Here is a 23,700-nt window from a genome sequence, read left to right as displayed (position 1 = left end):
CCATTGTTTCTGAATTAACAATGTCACTCTCCATCCTAATGAAGAACTCAACCATATTATGGTCACTCTTGACCAAGGGGGCACGTACAACAAGATTGCTAACTAACCCTTCCTCATTACTCAATACCCAGTCTAAATAGCCTGCTCTCTCGTTGGTTCCTCTACATGTTGATTTAGATAACTACCCCGCATACATTCCAAGAAATCCTCTTCCTCAGCACCCCTGCCAATTTGATTCACCCAATCTATATGTAGATTGAAGTCACCCATTATAACTGTTTTGCCTTTGTCGCACGCATTTCTAATTTCCTGTTTGATACCATCTCCAACTTCACTACTACTGTTAGGTGGCCTGTACACAACACCCACCAGCGTTTTCTGCCCTTTAGTGTTTCGCAGCTCTACCCATACCGATTCCACATCCTCCAAACTAATGTCCTTCCTTTCCATTGCATTAATCTCCTCTCTAATCAGTAACGCTACCCCACCTCCTTTTCCTTTCTCTCTATCCCTCCTGAATATTGAATATTCCTGGATGTTCAGCTCCCAGCCTTGGTCACCCTGGAGCCATGTCTCCGTGATCCCAACTATATCATAGTCATTAATAGCTATCTGCACATTCAACTCATCCACCTTATTACGAATGCTCCTTGCATTGAGACACAAAGCCTTCAGGCTTGTTTTTACAACACTCTTACCCCTTACACAATTATGTTGAAAAGTGGCCCTTTTTGATTTTTGCCCTGCTTTTGTCTGCCTGCCACTTTTACTTTTCACCTTGCTACCAATTGCTTCTTTTTTTTTTTTTTTTTTTTTTTTTTTTTTTTTTATTTTATTAGAAGTTAATACAGCACAAAACAGTACAGTGGCGCCTAATTTTAGGTGCCAACTATGTAATACCGTAATCCATTCTATGTACAACCTCTAGTTTTATGTTATAAGAAAAAAGTAAGCAGATCAAGAAAAAGAAAGCAATAGAAAGGGGAAAAAGTGGAAAAATAGATGGCAGAGAGTAGAAAAACGTGAAGTGTGTATATAAAAAATAAAAAAAGGAAGAGAGAAAGAGGAGAGTAGAAATAGAAGAGAAGGCCCCTTAAAAGAGAATTTTTCAAATCTGTATTCGGAGATGTAGATCTATCCGCGTCATGAACTGAAATCGGCAATCCTTACGGCACCGCTGCATCACATGATTCCAAAAAGTCGATGAAAGGAGACCAACTCTTTAAGAATTGGTCATATTTATCTATTAGTCGGAGTCTCATTTCTTCAAGGCGTGCTATGTCCATCATATTCCTAATCCACATTTTAACAGTTGGTGTGGTTGTACTTTTCCAAAATTTAAGTATCAATTTCTTTCCAATTATTAACCCATAATTAAAAAAAAACATTTTGATCTTTATTTAAATTGGTATCTTCTCCTATTATTCCAAATATAATCCATTCCATTTTGGGTTCTATTCTTGACTTGAAAATCTTTGTAAATATATCAAATATATCACTCCAAAATTTATTCAACTTTGTACATCCAACAAATGAGAGTGTGTTGTATTAGCGTTTTGAAACAAACATTTATCGCATCTGGGAGAGACGTTTGGATAAAATTTGTTCAACCTCGTTTTTGAATAATATAGTCTATGTAATAATTTGAATTGAATTAAATTGTGTCTTGCATTAATAGAACAGTTGTGTGTGTTCATCAAATATTTTTCCCATCTATCCTTCGAGATCTTTGTCATTAGCTCTTGTTCCCAATCTTCCCTTAATGCTTCTGTTGAGGGTGATTCTCTATTTAATATATTATTATAAAAGTATGATATTAATTTTTGTGAATCAGCCTTAATATTCATTGCTTCTTCTAAAGGATCTAAAAATATAGTTTGAAATCTATGTGTATGTTTCTTCATAAAGTCACATACTTGTATATATTTAAAATATTGATTATCCTTCAATTTAAATTTTAATTTTAATTGTTGAAATGATAACAGTTTGCCCACTTCATACATGTCCCCTACTTTCCTAATCCCCAGTCTATCCCATTGCTGATATGTGTTGTCGATGAGAGAAGGTTTGAATGCGGGGTTGTTCAGTAGTGGGGTTAGTACTGATAAATTATTTAATTTCAAGGATGCTTTTATTTGTTTCCAAATTCTTATTATATTGTGAATAATTGGGTTCTTCTTATATATTATACTATTCAATTTTATCGGTGAGAGCAGGATCGTTCCTATATCGTGCGGATAGCACTCCTCTTTCTCCATTCTTATCCACTTCAACTGCTGAGTGGAACTATCTAGCCAGTATATTATGTTCTTAATATGCACTGCCCAGTAGTAATATATAAAGTTAGGTAATGATAAACCCCCCACTTCTTTAGATTTGCACAAATGCTTTCGTTGAATTCTATGTGTTCTGTAGTCCCATATAAAATTAGTGATAGTGGAATCTAATTTTTTGAAAAAATATTTTGGAATATATATTGGAATTGCTTGAAACAAATATATTAATTGTGGTAGGAAAGTCATTTTTATAGCGTTAATTCTGCCTATCAATGAGAGTGGAAGCGTTTTCCAAAATTTAATCGTATCATTCAGTTTATTTAATAGTGGTATAAAATTGGCACTAAATAATGATTTGTGTCTTCTCGTAATTTGAATACCCAGGTACTTAAATTTTTCTGTTGCAATTTTGAAGGGGAATTTTAGTAAGTGTCTCGAATCCTGTGGTTTTAAAGACATAATTTCGCTTTTATTCCAATTTATTCTGTATCCTGAAAAAGAGCCGAATTCCTCAATTAGTGTTAATAAGGTGGGTATACTCGTTTGTGTATTAGTAATATATAAAAGGATATCATCCGCGTATAATGAACTACCAATTGCTTCTAACCTCATTTTACACCCCTCGGTCTCTATGCTCACACATTTAAGAAACCCTTTCCCTTTAACTCCATCCTCCACTATCTCATTCGACACCCCACCCCCCTTATTCAGTTTAAAGCCACCCGTGTAGCAGTGGCAAACCTGCCTGCCAGAATGCTGGTCCCACACCTGTTAAGATGCAATCCGTCCCTTTTGTACAGTTCCCCCTTACCCCAAAACAGATCCCAGTGATCTAAGAATCTAAATCCCTGCCCCATGCACCAGTTCCTCAGCCACACGTTCAGGTCCCGTATCTCCCTGTTCCTGCTCTCGCCAGCACGGGGAACTGGAAGCAAACCGGAGATAACAACCCTGGAGGTCCTGCTTTTCAACATTTTTCCGAGCTCTCTAAAGTCACGCTGCAGAATATTCATCCCCTTCTTTCCGACATCATTTGTGCCGACATGCACTACCACTTCCGGATGTTCACCTTCGCCCTTGAGGATTTTCTGCACTCTGTCCGTGACATCCTGGATCCTGGCACCGGGAAGGCAGCACACCATCCTCGCATCCCGTCTGTTGCCGCAGAAACCCCTGTCCATACCTCTGACGATGGAGCCTCCCACTACAATGGCCTTGCCTGCCTTAAGCCTTTTGGGTTTTGGCTCAACAGCCCTATTCGCATCGCAAGCCAGTCCGCCGCTCACGTCTTCTGTCCCAACAGCTTCTAAGCGGGTGAACCTGTTTACAAGAGGTACACCACCCGGGGACGTTGGCATTCCATGCTTCCCTCCCTTTCTCACTGTCTCCCACCTTCTCCCTTCCAGTACCTTAGGTGTAACAATCGTACTGTAGGACTTATCGAGGAACGACTCCGTTTCTCGTACGAACCGGTGGTCATCCACTTGCTTCTCCAGTTCCCCAACACGGCCCTTCAGGAGCTCCACCTGGATGCACTTTTCGCATTTGTAGCAGCCAGAGGCACCAGCGGTGTCCTTGACCTCCCACATACTGCAAGCATCACACTGAATCAGCTTGCCTGACATCTCCTTCTTTCGTCTCTACCTCTCAAACGTATTGCGTGGTCTCCTCTCCTCGCCAAAGACTCACACTTTTCTCACAGGGCACTTCCCTCACTAGGCCGCTCCTCACTGCCGCTCGCTAAGAGCCGTCTTGCTTAAATTGACTGATAAATTGCCTGATTTACCAATTTACAAAGCAAATTCCTCAGTTTTCAACTGTTTTCCCACACTGACTCACTTCTCTCCTCCCACTTGGGCTAGAGCCAATCTGTCGTATCTCTTGCTAATCTGCTGCTGCTGTTCCTCCCCAATCTACAGCAGATCTGAACAAAGACTTGCCTGGCCTTGGCCTTTACTGTAACTGTTTTCACCCCTCTCCTCCCACTTGGGCTAAAGTCAATCAGTCGTATCTCTTGCTAATGATGCTGTCTGACCCACTGCTACTCCAGCTCTTTGTGTCTATCTTTGGTTTTCAACCAGCATCCGCAGTTCCTTCCCACACAACTTATTTGGTCTTGGTGCCCAATAATCAACAGACTGCGCAGACAGATCGCAGGTAAATGTGTCATTCCGCACCAGAGGCTGGGAACCTTGACCCATATTTTTTGAGAGGGATTGGGGGTGGGGGTCTCGCCTTCCTGGGTGCAGGAACACCTTCAGTGTGAGGTCGTGGCCTCTCGAAAGATCTATGTCCATAATGTCAGGCAAGGCCACGAATTTGCTACCGAGATGATAGATTATTGATTAGTAAGGATGTTAGGCGTTATGTGGAGAATGCAGGAGAATGGTGTTGAGAGCTTAACATCTCCAAGACCAAGGAGCTGTGTTGTGGGGGGAGGCGAACATCTTCCCCCCAACCTCTCTTTGAACCTCTGAAGCTGAATGGGCAGACAGTTGAGCAGGTAGAGGCCTTTAGATACCTGGGCACAGAGATTGACACCCGCCTGTCCCTCTCCCAGCACACAGACTCTGTGTACAAGAAGGCACAACATAGAAACATAGAAATTAGGTGCAGGAGTAAGCCATTCGGCCCTTCGAGCCTGCAATATGATCATGGCTGATCATCCAACTCAGTATCCCGTACCTGCCTTCTCTCCATACCCCCTGATCCCCTTAGCCAGAAGGGCCACATCTATCTCCCTCTTAAATATAGCCAATGAACTGGCCTCAACTACCCTCTGTGGCAGAGAGTTCCAGAGATTGACCACTCTCTGTGTGAAAAAAGTTCTTCTCATCTCGGTTTTAAAGGATTTCCCCCTTATCCTTAAGCTGTGACCCCTTGTCCTGGACTTCCCCAACATCGGGAACAATCTTCCTGCATCTAGCCTGTCCAACCCCTTAAGAATTTTGAAAGTTTCTATAAGATCCCCTCTCAATCTTCTAAATTCTAGAGAGTATAAACCAAGTCTATCCAGTCTTTCTTCATAAGACAGTCCTGACATCCCAGGAATCAGTCTGGTGAATCTTCTTTGCAATCCCTCTATGGCAATAATGTCCTTCCTCAGATTTGGAGACAAAAACTGTATGCAATACTCCAGGTGTGGTCTCACCAAGACCCTGTACAACTGCAGTAGAACCTCCCTGCTCCTATACTCAAATCCTTTTGCAATGAAAGCTAACATACCATTCGCTTTCTTTACTGCCTGCTGCACCTGCATGCCTACCTTCAATGACTGGTGCACCATGACACCCAGGTCTCGCTGCATCTCCCCCTTTCCCAATCGGCCACCATTTAGATAATAGTCTGCTTTCCCGTTTTTGCCACCAAAATGGATAACCTCACATTTATCCACATTATACTGCATCTGCCAAACATTTGCCCACTCACCCAGCCAATCCAAGTCACCTTGCAGTCTCCTAGCATCCTCCTCACAGCTAACACTGCCCCCCAGCTTAGCGTCATCCGCAAACTTGGAGATATTGCCTTCAATTCCCTCATCCAGATCATTAATATATATTGTAAATAGCTGGGGTCCCAGCACTGAGCCTTGCGGTACCCCACTAGTCACTGCCTGCCATTGTGAAAAGGCCCGTTTACTCCTACTCTTTGCTTCCTGTTTGCCAGCCAGTTCTCTATCCACATCAATACTGAACCCCCAATGCCGTGTGCTTTAAGTTTGTATACTAATCTCTTATGTGGGACCTTGTCGAAAGCCTTCTGGAAGTCCAGATACATCACATCCACTGGTTCTCCCCTATCCACGCTACTGGTTAATTCCTCGAAAAATTCTATAAGATTCGTCAGACATGATTTACTTTTCGTAAATCCATGCTGACTTTGTCCAATGATTTCACCACTTTCCAAATGTGCTGCTATCCCATCTTTAATAACTGACTCTAGCAGTTTCCCCACTACTGATGTTAGACTAACTGATCTGTAATTCCCCGTTTTCTCTCTCCCTCCCTTCTTAAAAAGTGGGGTTACGTTTGCTACCCGCCAATCCTCAGGAACTACTCCAGAATCTAAAGAGTTTTGAAAGATTATTACTAATGCATCCACTATTTCTGGAGCTACTTCCTTAAGTACTTGAGAGTCCTTGAGAGGCCCGGGACCGTTGGAGAGCAGTGGAGGAGGGTCAGGGCGGTGAGTACTTAAATCGGGCGCGGGGCTTGTTTTCACAGAGGCCCGGAACCGTTGGAGAGCAGTGGAGGAGGGTCAGGGCGGTGAGTACTTAAATCGGGCGCGGGGCTTGTTTTCACAGAGGCCCAGGAACGTTGGTGAGCAGTGGAGGAGGGTCAGGGCGGTGAGTACTTAAATCGGGCGCTGGGCTTGTTTTCACAGAGGCCCAGGACCGTTGGTGAGCAGTGGAGGAGGGTCAGGGCGGTGAGTACTTAAATCGGGCGTGGGGCTTGTTTTCACAGAGGCCCAGGACCGTTGGTGAGCAGTGGAGGAGGGTCAGGGCTTTTACCAAAATCCGTAACGTTCCACGCTCCATAGGGAGGGTTCTGGTGGAAGTCGCTGATTGGTGGAAGCAGACTAGAGGAAGCAGCTGATTGGGTGCAACCTCGGGTTAGCATTTGTGCTTTCTGGTTAAAGGTACAGTGCTTTAGTAAAGGTACAGTGAGCTAAAGGTACAGTGCTTTAGTAAAGGCACAGTGAGCCAAGGGTACAGTGGGCTAAAGGTACAGTGCTTTTTGTTTATATAATAAAGGGCAGTTTAAAGGTCACGAGGGAGCAGTTTCTATTGTATTATACTGGTATCAGATCCAGGGTAAGGCGGGAGAATGACAGTCAGAGCAGTATACTGTTCTGGATGTCAGATGTGGGAGGTCATGGTGTTGGATGGCCCTCCAGACGTCCACATCTGCACCAGGTGCAGCGAGATGGGGCTCCTAAGGGACCGTATTAGGATCCTGGAGCAGCAGCTCGATGACCTCTGTCTGATCAGGGAGAGTGAGGAGGTCATAGAGGGGAGTTATAGAGAGGTGGTCACTCCAAAACCACGGGAGAGAGACATGTGGGTCACGCTAAGGAAGGGCAAGGGGCATAGGCAGGAACGAGTGAGTACTCCAATGTCGGAACACCTCGCAAATAAATACTCCTGTTTGACTACGGATGGGGGTGACAGCCTACCCGGCGGTAGCGACAGCGGACGGGCCTCCAGCACAGAGACCGGCCCTGTTGCTCCAAAAGGTAGGGAAAAAAAGAGGGCAATAGTAATTGGGGACTCTATTGTTAGGTGGTCGGATAGGCGATTCTGTGGACGCAGTCGGGAGACCAGGATGGTGGTCTGCCTCCCTGGTGCCAAGGTCTCGGACGTGTCTCAACGCATCCAAGATATCCTTAAATCAGAGGGAGAGAAGCCTGAGGTCGTGGTACATATAGGTACCAATGACATAGGTAAAAAAAGGGAAGAGGTCCTGAAGGGAGGATTTGGGGAGTTGGGAGGAGAGTTAAGAAAAAGGACCAAAAAGTTAACAATCTCAGGATTACTGCCTGTGCCACGCGACAGTGAGAGTAGGAATGGAGCGAGGTGGAGGATAAATGCGTGGCTGAAAGACTGGTGCAGAGGGCAGGAATTCAAGTTCCTGGATCATTGGGACTTCTTTTGGGGAAGGTGGGACCTGTACAGAAAGGATGGGTTGCACTTGAACCCGAGGGGGACCAATATCCTAGCGGGGAAATTTGCAAAGGCAGCTGGGGAGACTTTAAACTAGAATGGTTGGGGCGAGGGACTCAAATAGCGAAAGGTAGTAGACAGAATGGGAGGCAGGAAGCAGAAATGGGAAGCACTCGGACACAAGAGGAGAAAGGAAAAAAAGGAAATAAACAGAGAATAAGAGACGGGGGTTTTCTTAAATGTGCATATTTTAATGCTAGGAGCATTGTAAGAAAGGTGGATGAGCTTAGAGTCTGGATAGACACCTGGAAGTATGATGTTGTGGCGATCAGTGAAACGTGGTTGCAGGAGGGCTGTGATTGGAAACTAAATATTCCAGGATTTCGCTGCTTCAGGTGTGATAGAATTGGAGGGGCAAGAGGTGGAGGTGTTGCATTGCTAGTCAGGGAAGATATTACAGCAGTGCTTTGGCAGGATAGATTGGAGGGCTCATCTAGGGAGGCTATTTGGGTGGAATTGAGAAGTGGGAAAGGTGTAGCAACTCTTATAGGGGTGTATTATAGACCGCCAAACGGGGAACGAGAATTGGAAGAGCAAATATGTAAGGAGATAGCAGATATTAGTAGTAAGCACAAGGTAGTGATTGTGGGAGATTTCAACTTTCCACACATAGACTGAGAAACACATTCTGTAAATGGGCTGGATGGGTTGGAGTTTGTAAAATGTGTGCAGGATAGTTTTTTGCAGCAATACATAGAGGTACCTACTAGAGGAGGGGCAGTGCTGGACTTCCTGTTAGGAAATGAGATGGGACAGGTGGCGGAGGTATGCGTTGGGGAGCACTTTGGGTCCAGTGATCACAATACCATTAGTTTCAATATAATTATGGAGAGGGTCAGAACTGAACCTAAGGTTGAGATTTTTGATTGGAGAAAGGCTAACTTTGATGCGATGCGAGATGATTTAAAAGGAGTGAACTGGGACATTTTGTTTTATGGGAAAGATGTAGAAGAGAAATGGAGGACATTTAAAGGGGAAATTTTAAGAGTACAGAATCTTTATGTTCCTGTTCGGTTGAAAGGAAACAGTAAAAATTGGAAAGAGCCCTGGTTTTCAAGGGAAATTGGACATCTTGTTCGGAAAAAGAGGGAGATCTACAATAATTATAGGCAGCATGAAGTAAATGAGGTGCTTGAGGAGTATAAGGAATGTAAAAAGAATCTTAAGAAAGAAATTAGAAAAGCTAAAAGAGGATATGAAGTTGCTTTGGCAAGTAAGGTGAAAGTCAATCCAAAGGGTTTCTACAGCTATATTAATAGCAAAAGGATAACGAGGGATAAAATTGGTCCATTGGAGAGACAGAGTGGACAGCTATCTGCAGAGCCAAAAGAGATGGGGGAGATATTGAACAATTTTTTTTCTTCGGTATTCACCAAGGAGAAGGATATAGAATTATGTGAGGTAAGGGAAACTAGTAGAGTAGCTATGGATACTATGAGGTTGAAAATAAAAGAAGTACTGACACTTTTGAAAAATATAAAAGTGGATAAGTCTCCAGGTCCTGACAGGATATTCCCTAGGACATTGAGGGAAGTTAGTGTAGAAATAGCCGGGGCTATGACAGAAATATTTCAAATGTCATTAGAAACGGGAATAGTCCCCGAGGATTGGCGTACTGCGCATGTTGTTCCATTGTTTAAAAAGGGTTCTAAGAATAAACCTAGCAATTATAGACCTGTTAGTTTGACTTCAGTGGTGGGCAAATTAATGGAAAAGATACTTAGAGATAATGTATATAAGCACTAGATAAACAGGGTCTGATTAGGAACAGTCAACATGGATTTGTGCCTGGAAGGTCATGTTTGACTAATCTTCTTGAATTATTTGAAGAGGTTACTAGAGAAATTGACGAGGGTAAAGCAGTGGATGTTGTCTATATGGACTTTAGTAAGGCCTTTGACAAGGTTCCTCATGGAAGGTTGGTTAAGAAGGTTCAACTGTTGGGTACAAATGCAGGAATAGCAAGACGGATTCAACAGTGGCTGAATGGGAGAAGCCAGAGGGTAATGGTGGATGGCTGTTTATCGGGTTGGAGGCAGGTGACTAGTGGGGTGCCTCAGGGATCTGTGTTGGGTCCTTTGTTGTTTGTCATGTACATCAATGATCTGGATGAAGGTGTGGTAAATTGGATTAGTAAGTATGCAGATGATACCAAGATAGGGGGTGTTGTGGATAATGAAGAGGATTTCCAAAGTCTACAGAGTGATTTAGGCCATTTGGAAAAATGGGCTGAAAGATGGCAGATGGAGTTTAATGCTGATAAATGTGAGGTGCTACACCTTGGCAGAACAAATCAAAATAGGACGTACATGGTAAATGGTAGGGAATTGAAGAATACAGTTGAACAGAGGGATCTGGGTATAACCGTGCATAGTTCCTTGAAGGTGGACTCTCATATAGATAGGGTGGTAAAGAAAGCTTTTGGTATGCTAGCCTTTATAAATCAGAGCAAGGAGTATAGAAGCTGGGATGTAATGTTAAAATTGTACAAGGCATTGGTGAGACCAAATCTGGAGTATGGTGTACAATTTTGGTCGCCCAATTATAGGAAGGATGTCAACAAAATAGAGAGAGTACAGAGGAGATTTACTAGAATGTTGCCTGGGTTTCAACAACTAAGTTACAGAGATAGTTACAGAGACTGCAAGGGACCTACATTTGTTTTAACTAATCTCTTTCTTTTCACATATCTATAAAAACTTTTGCAGTCAGTTTTTATGTTCCCTGCCAGTTTTCTTTCATAATCTATTTTTCCTTTCCTAATTAAGCCCTTCATCCTCCTCTGCTGGTCTCTGAATTTCTCCCAGTCCTCCGGTATGCTGCTTTTTCTGGCTAATTTGTACGCATCATCCTTCGCTTTGATACTATCCCTGATTTCCCTTGTTATCCACGGATGTACTACCTTCCCTGATTTATTCTTTTGCCAAACTGGGATGAACAATTTTTGTAGTTCATCCATGCAGTCTTTAAATGTCTTCCATTGCATATCCACCGTCAACCCTTTTAGAATTAATTGCCAGTCAATCTTGGCCAATTCATGTCTCATACCCTCAAAGTTACCTTTCTTTAAGTTCAGAACGATTGTTTCTGAATTAACAATGTCACTCTCCATCCTAATGAAGAACTCAACCATATTATGGTCACTCTTGCCCAAGGGGGCACGTACAACAAGATTGCTAACTAACCCTTCCTCATTACTCAATACCCAGTCTTAAATAGCCTGCTCTCTCGTTGGTTCCTCTACATGTTGATTTAGATAACTACCCCGCATACATTCCAAGAAATCCTCTTCCTCAGCACCCCTGCCAATTTGATTCACCCAATCTATATGTAGATTGAAGTCACCCATTATAACTGTTTTGCCTTTGTCGCACGCATTTCTAATTTCCTGTTTGATACCGTCTCCAACTTCACTACTACTGTTAGGTGGCCTGTACACAACACCCACCAGCGTTTTCTGCCCTTTAGTGTTTCGCAGCTCTACCAATACCGATTCCACATCCTCCAAACTAATGTCCTTCCTTTCCATTGCATTAATCTCCTCTCTAATCAGTAACGCTACCCCACCTCCTTTTCCTTTCTCTCTATCCCTCCTGAATATTGAATATCCCTGGATGTTCAGCTCCCAGCCTTGGTCACCCTGGAGCCATGTCTCCGTGATCCCAACTATATCATAGTCATTAATAGCTATCTGCACATTCAACTCATCCACCTTATTACGAATGCTCCTTGCATTGAGACACAAAGCCTTCAGGCTTGTTTTTACAACACTCTTACCCCTTATACAATTATGTTGAAAAGTGGCCCTTTTTGATTTTTGCCCTGCTTTTGTCTGCCTGCCACTTTTACTTTTCACCTTGCTACCTATTGCTTCTACCCTCATTTTACACCACTCGGTATCTATGCTCACACATTTAAGAAACCCTTTCCCTTTAACTCCATCCTCCACTATCTCATTCGACACCCCACCCCCCTTATTCAGTTTAAAGCCACCCGTGTAGCAGTGGCAAACCTGCCTGCCAGAATGCTGGTCCCACACCTGTTAAGATGCAATCCGTCCCTTTTGTACAGTTCCCCCTTACCCCAAAACAGATCCCAGTGATCTAAGAATCTAAATCCCTGCCCCATGCACCAGTTCCTCAGCCACACGTTCAGGTCCCGTATCTCCCTGTTCCTGCTCTCGCCAGCACGGGGAACTGGAAGCAAACCGGAGATAACAACCCTGGAGGTCCTGCTTTTCAACATTTTTCCGAGCTCTCTAAAGTCACGCTGCAGAATATTCATCCCCTTCTTTCCGACATCGTTTGTGCCGACATGCACTACCACTTCCGGATGTTCACCTTCGCCCTTGAGGATTTTCTGCACTCTGTCCGTGACATCCTGGATCCTGGCACCGGGAAGACAGTTGAGCAGGTAGAGGCCTTTAGATACCTGGGCACAGAGATTGACACCCGCCTGTCCTTCTCCCAGCACACAGAGTCTGTGTACAAGAAGGCACAGCAACGCCTGTTCCTGCTGACGAAACTCAGGAGCTTTGATGTCAGACAGGACATTTTAACAGCTGTCTATAAATCACATAGAATCTGTACTCACCTTTAACATCACACCCTGGTTCAACCTCACCTCTTTCAAAGACAAATCAAACCTTTCACGGATCATCAATCAGGCAAGCAAAATAACTGGCAAAACTCAAAATCAATTATCAGTACTCCACACACAGGCAGTTAAAAGGAAAGCCAATTTAATTACACAGGATCCCACCCACCCCCTGCACAACTCTTTCCAACTTCTGCCATCAGGCCGCCGATATAAAGTCCCCCTATCCAAGAAAAATATCCACAAAAACTCATTCATACCCATTGCCATAAACAGCTTAAATAAAAAATGAACAATGGACAAATTAACCCTGACGCATTGTCACTTTACACGTATCCACAACTTTTATCTTGTCTATTTTTACAGTTTTTATTCTTTGTATTTGCTTTTAAGATCGATACACACTGTGTGTGCTCGCAGAAATCTGTGCTGTATGACTGCTTATCAGTACATTGTCCTGTCTGTATGTTGAGCCATGTCAAAGAAGATTTTCTGTTACGACAGACAATAAAGTTTTCTGAATCTGAATCTGAATCTGAAAGATCGGCCATGATTGAATGGCGGGAGAGACTTGATGGGACGAATGGTCTAATTTTGCTCGAACGACTAATGGACATGAGATGTTTTTTTCAGTTTAATTCATAGTCACGAGTACAGAGGTACAGTGAAAAGCTTTTGTTGCGTGCTGATCATTCAGCGGAAAGACAATACATGATTACAAACGAGCCATCCAGAATGTGCATATAACCGATCAAGGTGATAACTTGAATAGCGTTTAGTGCACTTAGTGTCTTCCACTTCCCCCATCTATCCCACTCCGCTGTGTTCCCACTCCCCTCGCATCGCCCACACTCTTCCAGCCTCCCTACACTTCCTGCTTTGCTCCCCACTATTCCAGGGTTAATCTCCCAAGGAGGGAGAGAACGTGGAATGAGGAAAGCTGGGGAGTTGGGAGAGAGAGGCATGTGGGAAGACATGGAGGATCTGAGGTGTTGGCGGCGTGAATGGGGGAGAGTGGAGTTGGAAGGGATGGAGACTGTATAAAAGGGGAACACGTATGACGAGGGTTGAGGGTAGAGATTGAGGAGCGCAGGGACATGGGGTGTTTGGCGAGGTGTCTGAGGTGGGGGAATCCCGGTCAAGGGCTGGGTCACATTAAGGAAAACCTCGCTCGTTGGCGGACCCCGCTCCGTGTCAAAGACATTGAACCTAACATACACTCTGGTCTGGTCATGGTTTCAGCGGCCTCTGTGGGCAAGGATTTGGCAGTGCCGTGGCCCCTTACGCTGGCCCCATGGAACCACTCTTTGATTAAAGAAATTCCTCCTCATCTCCTTTTCAAAAGTTCGTCCTTTTATTCTGATGCCGTGCGCTCTTGTCCAATAGATTGAATACAACGTAGCAAAGTGCGCAGTCGGTCATTTTCGTAGTAGGATCTTCGGTGCCTTGTGCTAATGAGGGTAGGGATGGAAAGACTGGGGAGATTAATGCGTGGTTTAAGAGTTGGTGCAGGGGGGCATGGTTTCACATTTCTAGACTAACAACATATCTTCTAGGGGAATGGTGACCTTAAGAAGACGGATGGGCAGCATCGCAGCATCAGGGAGCTGCAGGTCTAACACGTTTGTCGTAGGAAGGTATTTCAACTTTCCCATTATTGACTGGGAATGTCATGGTACAAAAGGTTCAGACGGGGTGGAATTTGCCAAATGTGATCAGGCGAATTTTCTGCGACAATATGTAGACGCCGCACGCGGGAGAGGGCTACGTTTCAAATTGTGTTGGGGAAATGGGAGGGGCAAGTGGATGAAGTGTGCCTGGATGAGCCTTTTGGGACCAGTGCCCATTGTTGTATCAAGTGTAAGGTAGTCATGGATAAGGAGAGAACGGGCGACGAGTAAAAATGCTAAATTGGGGCCAGGCCAACTTTAAGGATATTTAACAGGATTGCACTCAAATTGATTGGAGTCGGTTGTTTGAAGGAAATTGAACATCTGGAAAGTGGGATGTTAAAAGTGCTGACAAGTGTTCAGGCCATGCACGTCCCTGTTGGAGTGAAGGGCAAGGCAGGCATACATAAAGAAGCCGGGATGATGAGAGAAATTGACGCTTTAGTCAAGAGTGTAAAGCTGGCATGGGACAGCTAATGGCAGCTGGGATCGTGTATCCTTGGAGATGTTTCGGGAACTAAGGTGTAAACTGTAAAGGAGTCTAGTCTGACACACTGTAATCTTTACTAGAGTCTTTAATATAGCACATGGCACACACGTCCCAGTACTGGCTGCACCCAGCCTTCAGGCGTACCAGGACAAAATGGGAGGAGGAGAAGGGAGGAGATCATAGTTATACTGATATGAGAGGGTGTGTTAATGGTGATGAGGTAGCTACATTATAGGTTGCATGCATAAACCATCTACATCCTTTCCCATACAATTTAAACAAAGTTAGAAGAACAGCAGGTTGATTATACAGGACCTGCAAAACTAAGCAAGGTCTCCGTAGCGATCCGGAGGTTTGACGATCCGACCCGAGCGAGTGCGCACAGCACCCTCACCCTCCCCACCCGAAAGAAGAGAGGGCAGACTGGGAACAGGAACAGGGGGGAAGGAGAAGGCCGGCGGGCACCCCGGCTGCAAGGGGGAACCGGCAGGAACTGGAGAACCAGGAGAGAGGGAAGGGGAGGAACGAGCGGTAGGCGGAGAGAGGGAGAGACGGGCAGGAGGAGAGCGGACCGGAGAGCGGAGAACGGGAACCGACCAAGGCATGTTACGGGCAGGGGGCATGTCACTGGCGGGGGGCACCGCAGGCGGAGGAGAATAAGGAACAGCAGGAGGAGGTTTCGGCTCTCTGACCGCCAATAGGTGCTGGCGGCTGCGCCGGTAGACAGTGCCCTCATAGTCCACCAAGTAGGAACGCGGCGAATCGTCTGCAAACGGACGACCTGGCCTGGCAGTAGTGGGGAGAGAGGACGGCTGGACTTGTCGTGCGAGCGGCGTTGGATTTCGTGCTTCTGAGCAATGCGCTGCTGGACGGCAGAAGGCTGCAGGACCCTGGGCACCAGAGTTTGCTGGGCAATCGGCATCGGGGGGGCGAATAACGCGGGACATGAGCCGTTGGGCAGGCGATTTAATGGTCAGTCCCTGGATATATTCCGAAGGTTCAACAACCCCTGGTAGAAATCACCATTAGAGAGATAGGACTGTTCAAGCAGGTGCTTTGCACTGCGCACAGTGCGCTCAGCCAGGCCATTGCTCTGCGGGTACTCTGGACTGCTGGTGTAATGATCGAAGTTCCACTTTGTAGCGTCGGCTTTGAATTCAGCGCTGGTGAACTGGCGGCCGTTGTCAGTCTGTAGCCGGACAGGGGATCCAAAAGTGGCGAAGTGTTGGCGTAGCTTGCTGATGACCATCTCCGAGGTGATGGCAGGGAGAAGGTCCACCTCGAACCAATTTGAGTAAGAATCCACCAAAACGAGGTAGTGCTTTCCACGCCATTCAAAAATGTCGGCAGCCAGCGAGGACCATGGCATGTCAGGGGCAGGCTGTTGTAGCAGCGGCTGACGCTGCTGGTGCGGGGCAAGAGAATTGCAGTCCGGGCAGGAGGCCACTCTGGCCTTGATGTACTTCGCCATGCCAGGCCAATAGTACTGTTCCTGGGCATGCGAGACGGTGGCGTCAGCCCCGGATGCCCCATGTGGGCAGCATTGAAATACAGGTCGTAGAGGGAGGCAGGGACGACAACTTTATGGCCTTTGATGATAATGCCATCGATGAGCACCAGCTCATCACGAACCAGGAAGAAGGGGTGAACGGCGGCAGGTAAAGTGGTGCGTTTGACAGGCCATCCACGCCTGATGACAGCGGCAAGCTGTTGAAGATCGGGGTCGTCGGCGGTGTGCGCAGCCAGGCATTGGAGCTGCTGGGAAGGGACGAAATTCACGTTCAGCACCTGTAGGTCATCCTGTTCGAAGGGGTGCTGGTCGCATGAGGTCCGGGGGGCCCCAGACAGCACGTCAGCCACATGCATCTCGGTGCCCCTTTTGTAGGCGATTTTAAAGTCAAAGCGCTGCAGCTGCAGCATCATCCGCTGCAGCCTTGCGGGAGCAACGTGGATAGGTTTGTTTAGGATCGTCACCAGAGGTTGGTGATCCGTCTCGACAGTGAAACTGTTGCCAAAAAGGAAGTCTCGAAACTTTGAACAAGCGAACACAACTGCCAGCAGCTCCTTCTCAATCTGCGCGTAGCGCTGCTCCATGTCCGTCATGGTCCTAGAGGCATAGGAGACCGGCTGTAGAGAACCATCATCGTGCGGCTGCAGGCAAGCAGCACCCAGACCAAAACGTGAGGCATCACACGTCACCACCACCGGACGCTGTAAATCGAAGAACCTCAGAGTGGGTGTGCTGATCAGCCTTTTCTTCAATAGGTCGAAAGCCTGCTGGTGGTGTGGGAACCAGGACCAGGCAATGTCTTTTTTAGTAAGCTGTCTCAGGGGTGCGCTTAGCTCGCTGAGGTCGGGAATGAACTTTCCCAGGTAGTTGAGCATGCCCAGGAAGCGCTATAGACCGGCAATATCAGTGGGGGCAGGCAGTTCAGAGATGGCGCTCGTCTTTTGCGGGTCGGGCTTCAACCCTTTGGCCGTGAAAATGTGGCCAACGTACGGGACCTCAGGTACACGGAAATGGCATTTGGACGGGTTCAACTTGAGATTTACCTGCCTGGCGCGGTCCAGGATTCTGCGGAGGTTGCGGTCATGCTCAGCCACATCTCTGCCGTAGACCAGAATGTCGTCCACAATAATTGCACAGGGCAGACCTGCAAACAGTTGCTCGATGGAGCGCTGGAATACCTCACTAGCGGAGTTGATGCCGAACGGCATCCGCAAGAATTTAACCCTGCCAAAGGGTGTACCGAAGGTTGTTAAGTCAGAGGAGCGTTTGTCCAAGGGTATTTGCCAAAATGAACTCCTGGCGTCGAGGACGGAAAACACCGTTGCTTGTCGGACTTGGGCGGCGACGTCTTCAACGGTCCGCATTGGGTAGTGGGGCCGCTTGATAGCCAAGTTCAAGTCCTTGGGGTTGATGCACACCCGTATCTCATTCTTTCCTTTCTTCATTGTGGCGACCATAGTGGAGACCCACTCGGTGGGCTCGCTGACTGACGCCAGAAAACCCATATCGACCATGTCCTTTAGCATAGCCTCCACCTTGTCCTTCATGGCGAATGACACTCTGTGCGGCGGGTGAATTACAGGCATCACGGAGGGGTCAGTTGCAATCTTATACACTAGCGGCAGCTACCCAGCTTACCGTCGAAAAGGTCTGGATATGCGGATAGCGGATCCATCACAGCTTGAACCTCGTGAACTGTCCGGTCGAAAGACACCAGACCGAGATCCTGGCAGGTCTGGTTGCTCAGCAAGGTGACACAGTCGCAATCCAGAATAAAGAACGACAGGTCACAGGATGATTTCTGCAGCACACAGTGGAAAGTAGCCCTCCCCACAGGTGTTAGTTCCTCTCCCCCATATGCACGCAAAACAGAGCGATCGGCAGTCAACGGCTCATTATTTCTTATCTTGTTGAACAGTGATGTTGACATAACATTCACTTTTGCACCCGTATCCAGCTTCGCAGAGAATGACTTGTTATTCACCGTAATGAGCACAGAAGGATCGGGGAGGCTAGAGTGGCTGTGAAGGAGAGTGTAAACACTTGACTCTCCCATGGAATATTCGATCGCAGAGTCGTGGGCAGTGTCTGCAGTAGACTGAGAGTCCATCTCACTATCAAGTTGCTGAAGGTTGTTTAGGATTTGCCTAGTAGCTGGTGGAACTTTCCCACGGGAACGGCATGCGGCAGCAAAATGATTCATTTTCTTACAGAAATTACAGGATTTTCCGAAAGCCGGGCACTGAGACTGCACGGGGTGGGCATAGTTGCAATAGGCGCCGCGGGTCCCGAGATGGACGGGCGGGCCGCGGTGTAGGGCGGGAACTGTCCTGCAAACGTCGTGGCCCTGTAACACTAGTCAGATTGACAGCGCGACTGTCAGATCCCCTCACCCCATGTGTAGGGGTTACCACCTCGGCGATGCGACACGCATGCATTGCCTGAGTCAGTGTCAGGTCAGGTCGTTGCAGCAAATCAGCACGTAACTTCTGGTCTAATATGCAAGTAACTAGAATGTCCCTGGTGAGCTGGTCACACATATTTTCGAAACGGCACCGCTGAGCAAGATAGCGCAGGTCAGCGATGAAACACTCGACAGGTTCTTCTGGCTGTTGCTTTCGCGAGAAAAACCTAGCCCGCTCCAATATGCGGTTGGAGGGCAGGTCGCAAATCTCGGCAAATTTACGTAAAAGACATACCGGGTCGGCGGCAGATTCAGCTGGCACGGCGATCTGGCCGTTGACATCCAGGACCTCTGGATCATAAACGAAAGCCCAAGCTCTCTTCATGGCACCAGGACCTGCTAGATTAAGCAGGAGAGAGGCGCGGACCGCAGCAGGGTCATTTCTGTGCACAATATTGACGAAGTGAGTGTAGTCCATCACAAACGTAGCCCATCGCTCCGCAATGTCCACATCAAAGACAAGGGGAGAGGGTTTCCTGCACGAGGAGGCCATCAAAACTGATAGGGAATACCGGGCAAAATATAAAATAAAACCGGTAAACGGGAGACCCGAGTCTAACTAACTACCTGACACCATGTAAAGGAGTCTAGTCTGACACACTGTAACCTTTACTAGAGTCTTTAATATAGCACATGGCACACACGTCCCAGTACTGGCTGCACCCAGCCTTCAGGCGTACCAGGACAAAATGGGAGGAGGTGAAGGGAGGAGATCATAGTTATACTGATATGAGAGGGCGTGTTAATGGTGATGAGGTAGCTACATTATAGGTTGCATGCATAAACCATCTACATAAACCAAAAATGGAAATCAGATGCGCAAATTTGGGACAGTAGATGGCTATGGCAGATTGTGTTAAGGATAATCCGAATAGATTTTATCAGTATCTCTATACTTACAAAATTCTAATCTTTTTTTCTTTATTTGTGTGTGTTTGTGTGTAATCACATTTTCACAAAAAAAGGACGTGGGCTCGCTCTAAGATTTTTACATATTCCGTTAGAGACCCCCCCCCCGAACTCCGAAACGGCCCCATCTGACAAATTCATGCTTTATTTCTCGAGTTATTAATGAAAATGTTCATAAATCTGAAATTTTTTTGAAATAAAACCGGCTGTCTTTCGATGATGACATCACAATGGATCTGCGCGTTGTGTTCCACAAACTGCGTTCCACGCCTGCGAGTGAAGAACGAGCAAGTCGGCCCTGTACTTGAGCTATCGGGTCCATCTCGGGCCAGGTCGTCTGGGGTCGGTTATGTCTCTGGACTGGTCCGTGTCAGTTCGGATTGGTTTCAGGTCGGGTCCGTCTCTGGTCGGGTCCGTCTCGGCTAGTATCCGTCGCGGGTCGGCACCGTCTCCAGTCGGGGCCCTCTCCACACTCCTCCTCTCGCCATCCCCCCCCCCCCCCCCCCCCCCGTACACCCCCGCCGTTTGCCCCCTTCCCTCCTCTCCGCCTCCTTTCCCCTCCCCGGTCCTTCCTCCTCACCCCCCTTCCCCCCTCTCCCCCACCACTCTCTCCCCCCCCACTCCCCCCTCCTTCCCCCTCGCCCCGTCCCTCCTCTCTCTCTCCCTCTCTCTCCCCGCCCTCTACCGCCCTCTATCCCCTCGCTCCCTGCCCTCTCTCTCCCTCACTCTTCCCCCTCTGTCCATCACCGTCTCTCAATCTCCCCCTCTTCTCTCGCCCCCACTGCACGTCTCTCCCACCATTATCTCGCTCGCTCTCTCTCTCTCCCACTTCTCTCCCCCCTCTCTCCCCCTTCTCTACCCATCTCCCCCTCTATCCCTCTCTCTGGCTCTGCCCCTCTATCTGTCTCTGCCCCTCTCTATTTGTCTCTGCCCTTTCTCTCTGTCACCGTCCCACTCTCTCTGTCTCTGTCCCTTCTCGCTCTGTCCTCTCTCTCTAACCCTCCTCCCTCCCCCACTCTAGACGCGCCTGCGAATTGGGGGCTATGCTCGAGAGGATAGGGCGGGGATTGGGGTCAAAGGAACGAATGCATAATGTTAAATTAATGTCAACGGGGTAGTTAGTGTGCGTGTGTGTGCGTGGGGGGGGGGGGGGGGAGTGTATGTGTGTGGGTGTGTGTGTGTGTGTGTGTGTGTGTGTGTGTGTGACACCGCAGCAGAGTTGAGGAGGACTAGTATTTCTGCTCTCTTTTTACGGTGGAGATAGTCAGGATCTCGGAGCATATTGGTGTAGTCAATGTCAGTGTCTTGAAAGCAGTCAGCATTAAGGTCACAGAGATGCTGAAGGTCTTGCCACATATGAAGTTAGACAAATCTCCCGGCATGATCAGGTATATCCAATGACACTGTGGAAGCTAGGGAGGAAATTGCGGGAGCCATGGCTGAGATTTATTAGTCATTATTCAATACAGGTGACGTGTTGAAAGACTGGATGGTGGCAAATGTGCGTCTATTCAAGAAGGGCTGCAGGAAAATGTTGGGAACAACAGGCCAGTGAGCTTAATATCTGTGGTCCGAAGATTACTTGAGTATTCTTATGGATGGGATATAGTGTACATGCATTTAGATGGACAAAGGCTGATTAAGGATCTCAGCATGGTTTTGTACGTGGGTGATCATTTCTCACCAATCCGATTAGGTTTCCTGAGGATGTGACCAAGGAGGTCAATGATGACAGAGCTGTTGACATTGTATGCGTGGATTTGAATAAGGCATCCATCATGGTTCAACATGGACAGCTTCTCTGGAGTTAGATCCAACAGGGTTCAATGAGAGATAGTTCAGTGGATAGAATAATGGCTTCATGGAATGAAGCAGATGGTGATGGAATGTTGCTTTGCTGACCGGAGTCCTGTGACCAGTGGTGTGCCTTAGGGTTCGGTGCCGGGCCTATTGCTGTTGTCATCTATATCAATGATTTGGATGAGAATGTACATGGCACGTTTAGAAAGTTTGCAGATGACACTAAAGTTGGTTGTATTGTAGATAGTGAAGGTAGCTGTCAAATATTGGTCAGGTTATTGATCGCTTCGGTAAGTGGTCTGGGGGATGGTGTTGGAATTTAATACAGAGAAATGTGAGGTGTTGCATTACATGGGCACGACCGACACAGCGAACAGTGTGGCTCTGGGGAGTGGTGTAGAGCACGGGCATCTTGGAATACAGTTACCCAGTTCGTTGAAAGTGCCATCACACTTAGATATGGTGCTTAAAAAAGCTTTTGGCACATTGGCCTTGAACAGTCAAAGTATTGAGTATAAAAGTTGAGAGGTCATGTTGCAGTTGTATAATACGTTGGTGAAGCTGCTTTTGGAGAACCGTGTTCAGTTTTGCGCACCGTGTTTACTGGAAATGGGGCAGTAAAGATTTCCGAGGATGTTGCATGCCTCGAGGCCCGAGGAATAGGAGCGGTTGTATAGGATAGGACTCTATTCTATAGGTATATTCTATAGGTAGATTCACAGAGTCTCTTGTCCAACGTTGGGGAATCTAGAACCAGAGAACGTTGAATTAAAGCGAAGGGAGAAATATGAATAGTAATCTGAGCGATTACGCTTTCACAAAAAGAGTGGTGGTGTACGGAACGAACTGCCAGAGTCGGTAGTTGCGACAGATACTATTTTAAGGTTAAATACATGTACGTGGTTCGGACATCCACATGGATTTTGACATGTACGCGGATAGTACAGGTTTAGTGGATCAACTGAGGGCAGGTACGTTTAACCTTCTTGTGTAGATAGGGCATGTAGGCCAGTATTGTCAAGTTGGGCGGAAGGATCTGCTTCCTTGCTGTGAGACTCCATGACTACGACTCTATAAGTCTAATCTGCCATTCAACAATGACTGATGTATCTTTCCATCTCAACCATACTTTCTGCCTTCTCTCCATAACCCCTTACTCATCAAGAATCTTTTAATCCCGCCGTATAAATATCCCTTGATTGCCCGCACAGCCGACTATGGCAATGGATTCCACAAATTCGCCACGGGAGACTAAAGAAATTCCTCCTCATTTCCTTTCTAACATTTTATTCGGAGGCGGTATCCTCTGGCCATCGACTCTCCCACTAGTGGGAACACCTTCTCCACATCCTTTCTATCCAGGCCGTTCTCAGAGGTGCACGTCCAGGTGGGGCACAGGGGAGGTGGCGAAATGGGTGTGGGGCAGCATTGGTAGGTTAGTTGGTTAACTAAAATAAGAGAATACAATGTTCATAGCAAGTTGTAAGGTAGTCATGTGAAATATGAAGTGATCTCCCTGCAGTTTGCGCGTGCCCTCAATCTGGCAATGGAGGACCTCATCGATGGAGGTCTGCGCTTGGTCCCGCCGATTAAACAGATGAACAGGAGGAACTCAACGGTCAGTCGACAGTCGACTTCATTCGTCCATTCCGTCCACAAATGCTGACGGACCCTCTGAGTTCCTCCAATATTTTGTGTTTTATTTTTCAAATACACGTCACTCGGGGGGGGGGGGGGGGGGGGGGGGGGGGGGGGGGGGGGGGGGGGGGGGGGGGGGTTCACACCACATGCGATTCACGGTTGGATTCAACTTTTTAATCTCATTATGAAGAAACGACCCCTCTGTCCACCGTGTGTCCCTCGTCTCCATCCCATCCGCCATCTACCCCCATTCTTCCACCCGCCCCTCAGCACCTCCTTGTTTTCCCAGTTTCCCCGCGCTTCCCATTCTCCCATCCCTCTACACACACTTTTGCTTCCTACCCCCACCACCAAACCTCCCTTTCTCCCCTCTCTGCCCCAATCCCCCCCCCCCCCCCGCCCCATCCACACAACCCTTCGCATTCCTCCACCTATCCACTCTCCATCCCTCCCCCAGTGCTCGCTCTCCCTCCCTAGCTCCCCTTGTGTCACTCACTCTGACAGTCCTGTCCTTTTTTTTGCTCTGGAGTCATTGCCGTTGTACCCATCAGCCTTCACTCGCTCCCCACCCCGCTTCCGCTTGTCCTTGCTCACTCCACTTGCTCCATTTATCCTCTACATC

Source organism: Leucoraja erinacea, chromosome 4 (assembly GCF_028641065.1).
Source record: "Leucoraja erinacea ecotype New England chromosome 4, Leri_hhj_1, whole genome shotgun sequence".
Classification (NCBI taxonomy): Eukaryota; Metazoa; Chordata; class Chondrichthyes; order Rajiformes; family Rajidae; genus Leucoraja; species Leucoraja erinaceus.
This window is presented reverse-complemented; position numbering follows the sequence as displayed.